Below are 6,130 nucleotides of genomic sequence, written 5' to 3'. Positions count from 1 at the left end.
GAGTGTGTGTGTGAGGGTGGTGGTGTGTGAGTGTGTGTGTGTGAGTGTGTGTGTGTATGTGTGAGTGTGTGTGAGTGTGTGCGTGTGAGTGTGTGTGTGTGTGTGAGAGCTCAACATTATCATAATAATAATCCTCATACATGTTATACTGTAAAGTGTGGTGACTGTGGATAATTCGCCCACAAAATTACAGTATATTCTGTGAAGCACTTTGAGATGTCTCGAAGACGTGATACGGCACCATATCAAATGCAAGAATTATTATTATTATTATTATATTGCAGTCAATTTGCGCACAACTATGTCTCGGACACCAGTAGAAAATTCCTTCTCTTTTCAAATAGTGTCATGGGATCCTTAACGTAGACCGGAACAGGCAGATAGGACCTCAGTTTGATATCTTGTCCAAAAATGGTACCTCTAACAATGAAGCACTGAATTGTAATGTTGATCTTGATCTAGAATATGAGTTCAAAGTCCTCTTGAGGTGCTTGAATTCCCAACTTTCTGACTCAGAAGGATAGTGCTACCAATTCAGCAAGTATGACATACTATTGCTGGTTAATAATAATAATAATCCTTACATTCGATATAGAGCCTTATTGTGTCTTCGAGATATCTCAATGCGCTTCACAGAATATATTGCAAAGTGAATTTGTATATTTGTGGGCGAAACGCAGCAGCCAATTGTGCACAACAACTTGCATTTATATAGCGCCCTCCACCAGGATAGCATCTCAGAGCACTTAACAGTGGAAGAGCTCGACTCCAAGCCATGGATACCAGGTTCAGTGGTTAAATTTACAGCAATTCGCTGTTTTAAAACAATCGTTGCTTTACAAGTCAATTGTACAGGCAAAGGACGCAACACTTGACCATACATAGGGCTACCAGACACGCCAGAAAAGTCCAAATATTCACCTGTTAAGGGAGGAAGCGGTTGGTTGTCGAAATTAAGCAGGGTGGCTGTGAAGCCTGAATCTACCAAAATAGCATGGATGGTCCCGCACACCTTCATGGATATAAACGGCCTCGGTCCCTCGTATTTCTTAAAGGGGACACACAACCGATTGCTCACTTGGCCGGCATCAGGATATGGGACCGAAACACGTCATTGAGGGCATGGTCGGTTCCCCTCGACTATAGCCGAGACAGAGCCACCTCCACAGCCCTGATTATGGCCTAGCTGAGTCAAGATTTCTTGGGTTAATGAACGGGTTAACTTTTGCTCCAGGTTCCTCTCCCATTGCTCATAGTTTTGCTGCTCTTGATCAGATCTGGGGTCAGCATAAAAGCTCTGCTCTCTCTGTGCGCGGGGTCTGCGCCCTGTTGGACAGTCCGGAGCCCAATGGCCCCGTTTACCACAGGCATAGCATATATCCCTTGATCTATCACGGGGTCCCTGACTTCAGGGCTGCCCTCGGCTCGCACCATTATTCAGTGGTCTCCATGGCTCTCGCCCCTTTTCACTATTAATAGTTTTCTGAATAGCCCCGTGACACCTCATGGCTTCTGCTATCAGTTGATCAAAAAGGGAGGCGGGATCTATGCCTAACCCCACAGCAGCAGAGGTATTCTTATTCAATTTCCCTAACCAGCATTTTTTATAATTAACAGAATTCTCGCATTGTTGCCGATTCATGGCATTCTCCTGATTAGCCGAATATAGCTGCCACAATCTGAGATGAAAAGCCAGGGGACTTTCATTTGCCCCCTGCTTACATGAGGTCAAATCTTCAAGGGGGTTGGAGTGGGCAGCCAGCGCTCGCCTCACCTCTGCCTGAAAATTGGCCGGGGTAACGACTCCACCTGGGATCGTACGAGGGTCTAAAGCCCCTCGGAGATCCGAGCTTAACATTGCCTTAAGTGTCCTAGCGTAGTCGGCGGGAGTTAAGTCAGCGTTATCCTCTTTCCAAGTATCCCATTTCATTATCCAGGTTGCCATGGGGTTCCTTGAGTTAATTTGGGCCCCAGCTGAGAACAATATGCTACCACGTCTCCCGGGCTCAGGGAGGTGACAATTTTGTCCCGGCCCCCAGCATTCCCATTCGCATTGGTACGCCGTGAAGTGCTGACCGGACAAACACGACCCTTTATTACGGGTGGCTCTGACCCTTCATCCTCATTGTACTGCACTGCCTCTTCATCCAACTCTCCCCAATCTACATTATTATCGTCGGCATCCTGACAAACCCCATTTATCACAGGCTTAATGTCACATACCGCCGCTACTAACGCTTGTCTCCATTCGTTACCTTCCTTCTCTCTCTCTTTTCTCTTCCTAAACTCTTCTAACTCCGCTCGCTCCTGCCTACCTATTTCTTGGTAGCACAGGGCTCCCCTCAAATCATCATTTTCCTGTCTCAACCTGGCAATCATTTCCTTATCTCGCAACCGTTCCTCCTTAAACTCCTTGACCTTTCGAGATTTAACAACCGTTAATTTAAAATAGCCTTGATGGTTATAAATTCCCTGCAGGGTCGTATATCTCTCAGTCATGTCTTTATTCGCATGTTCTAAGTCCCTTCGCTCTAACTCCCTGCGCTCTTGCTGAGCGTAGAAGTCCGCCTTGTACTTTTGCTGCCTGCTCTCTCACTTCTTCCAGATCCTTCTGAAATCTTTTCCTCTCATGCTCCTGCTGGGCATGAAAATCCACCTCATGCTTAGAAGCCTGTTCTCTCACTATTCCTAGCTCCTCTTCTAATCTCTGCTGTTCACGTTTTTTCTCCTCCTGCCATATACGTCTTTCTTCTTCTAGGTGTTGGCAACTCACGACAGCCCAGTATTTCAACAAAAACTTCTTCTTTCTATCACTCAACCTCCGCTGAGTGCCTAACTCCTCGATTTCTCCTACTAAAGGCTTATACCCTGTAGCGCCACTTGGCTGCGGAATATTCTCATCGTTCGCCCCCAACTTCAACTTCTGAACCGTTCTAATGAGCTTCCTTTCAAAGTTCACAGCCCAGTCACAACCAGCATTATTTCCCGGGGCCATAGTGCCAATTGAAATCAACATTCAATTACTATCGGTCCCGGTCCCTCTCCTTACCCAGAGGTAATAGGGGATTTCCTTCCCTCGCTTTGGACTGACTTAACACTTATAGGGGAATAACTAAAAACTTAACATAAACTTTCGTCAAGGCTTGATAGTACTTACTCCGTCCCACTTTCCTGAACGATCCTGCCGACTACGCCAAATTGTTAAGAAAAAACCATTTTTTCGAGTTCCAATCAACCACAACCACTGTTTGCAACCAGAATAGTGTTTATTAAACTCCAGGATCCGTCCAAGTTCCCGATGGGCGTGGGCAAGTAAGCACAATCAATAGATTTACTAACAGAACAATAGTACCGCGTAATCCCTCCTCGTGGTCGTCTACTTCTGCCTTCTAGCTCTCTTCTTCCATTCACGGTAGGTACTGTCCTGGGCGCCGATCTTGGTCTGGCACGGTGTCTTAAGCTTGTGTCCATCCAATCATGGTGCGGACATTAGGTCACCTGGCCAAAATCATGTTGGGTTCACGTGAACATCTCATGGAGTGTACGTGCCTCACACACACAAACCCACTGTCCTTGAGACAGTCCGTTATCTTGTGTACTTGCAGGGCAGTAGTACACATCTTATCCTTGAGACACTCACGTGATCCTGGGAAACTCATGAGTTTCAGTCCAGTTGCCCCCCACACTTAACTTAAAAGTTAACCCGTTCGCAACATCTATTATGATTCTAACATCATACAAAAAGTGTAAATTCTAACAGGGGGAAGGGGGGGGGGGGGTGGATAGGTGGCCATAAGCATAGTTGAATAGGAAGGTTTTCAGGCAGGACTTGAAAAAGGGGAGAGGAGGGGACAAGGTGGAGGGATCAAAGGAGAGTGTGCCAGAGTTTAGGGGTGTAGTGGCTGAAAGCGTGACCTCCAATGGTGGGACAGAAGGTGTGAGGGACGAGCAAGAGGCTGGTGCAGTCGAGTGGTGGCGCCGGGAGGTGGATTGGGGAGTTGGAGAGATAGGGAGGTGCCAGAGAGTGAAGGGATTTGAACACAATTTGCGCACAGGAGTGTCTCACAAACAGTTGTGGACTGAGTGACCACATTTTTTTTAAAAAAGTATTATTACCCCTGGATTAGTAATCTGCCAATCATCTAACAACCTGACTCCTACTTACCGCTAGGTAAACAAAGGCGTGTGGAGTAAGGAAACTTGCCCAATGTTTCGTCCTACTGGGAATTGAATCCAGGTCCTCTCACGTCTTGTTTCAAATTCCTCCATGGTCAAATAGGTTAAATTCAAACAGGTTCTTGTTTAAATCCCTCTTTGATCTCACTCCACTGTGTCTGTGCAATTGTCTTTGATCCTACATTCAGCTCACATCCAGTTAACTATGATTCTAGTTTACTGCTGATAGATGCTTGATTCCCTCTGTGAATTCACTGGAGACTGAACCTTTAACCATCACACCCTGTCCTCTGAAACTCTCTTCCAAACCTACTTTGTCTTGTTTCTACCAAGAATCCATTTCAACAGCAACAAAAGCAACAAATTACATTTGGGTAGCGCCTTTCACGTCCGGAGGATGTCCCAAGGCACTGAACAGTCATATAGCAATGTAGCATGAAGAAAGATATATTTGCCTACAAAAAATTTTACCTTACAGGAAATCCTGTGAAGTGATTTGAGATGTGCTTCTCAAGTGAAAGGCGCCATATCAAATGAAAGGATTGAATGATTTATCATTTACTAGTTAGTCATTTGACATTCAACAGACTTGGGTTCCAGCCCTCACTAGGTGGATGGCAAGCACCAGGAACTCCCTGCGAGCTTCCTGATGCGAAACACACCATAAAATGTGTGAGAACACTGACCAACTAGTGGGACGGGGTAAACAGGTTCCCCTTGGAGCTGAACTGGCTCCAAGGTACATGTTTGGTAACAAAATGTCAAAATCAAGCCCACACTTTGTAAGAGTCTTGATTGTCCAGTTCCTGAGCCAAGCAGATCCGCAGTACTCCTGATGTCAGTACAGCCAGCCTAGCTCATTGGCGGGACTTGGAAGGGCAGACTAGTCACTGGGGACAAGGACTCTTATTGATCTCCCATTGACCCTGCAAACCAAAACCCGAAACATGAAGTGTGGTCCTAATCTGCGTCTAATCTTCTCCAGAATAAGGTGAGCAGGATACATCCCTCCAAGGAGAGTGTGCGCTTTCCATTCCAACAAATACCTTTGAATTTCGATGTGTTGGTGGAATGCATGGAATTCTTAGTTTGGCTTGGATACTCGTAAGCATGGTGATATATGTTAGACACCAGCTGACCAAAACATTTTTCACGACAAACCACTCTAAAATTTCTGAAATTTGGAAAGAAATCCTACATTGGATTACCAAACCGTTTGCTCACCCCTGACAGTTGGGATCATAATGCGACAATTTTTTTAATGTTCGTTAAACTTATTTTTAATGAACACCGACCAATACTTTTGAAATATCATTTTATTCCTAATTGTAATGAGACTACAATTCCCAGAATGCAACGTTATACTTTTCAGGACCAAGGCATCTATCTACAAACACTGGTCCAGAAACAGTGACCTCTGTAGGTAGCTGCCATAGTTGTCCAGTGTAAGATTACTCAATTTAAACTTCACTGTAAATATTTTTTTATTTATTGCCTGTTGCCCTTTTATACCTTGCCCTCGTGCGTATTCTGTGAGCCTGAAAAATGGAGCAGGCTATTCAATCTAATAATAATAATAATATCCTTGCATTTGATATAGCGCTTTTCATGTCTTCTATACGTCTCAAAGCGCTTCACAGAATATGCTGTAAAGTGAATTGACAGTATACTTGTGGGCGAAACGTGGAAGCCAATTGTGCACAGCTGTGTCCCACAAACAGTCATGGATTGAAAATGACCAATTTATTATTGTTTGTTTTTTTGGAGGCGTGTGGAGTAAGGAAACTTGCCCAAGGTTTCACCCTGACCTGGAATTGAACCCAGGTGTCTCGCTTACAAGGCGAGTGCTCTAACCACTGAGCTACAGGACAGGAAGGAAACACTTGCCCATTTTCAAATAAAAACAGAAGTTGCTGGGAACATGCAGCAGGTCAGGCAGCAGGTCAGACAGCAT

This window comes from Callorhinchus milii, unplaced genomic scaffold (genome assembly GCF_018977255.1).
Source record: "Callorhinchus milii isolate IMCB2004 unplaced genomic scaffold, IMCB_Cmil_1.0 Scaffold3, whole genome shotgun sequence".
Lineage (NCBI taxonomy): Eukaryota > Metazoa > Chordata > Chondrichthyes > Chimaeriformes > Callorhinchidae > Callorhinchus > Callorhinchus milii.
Note: the sequence above shows the minus strand (reverse complement) of the source record.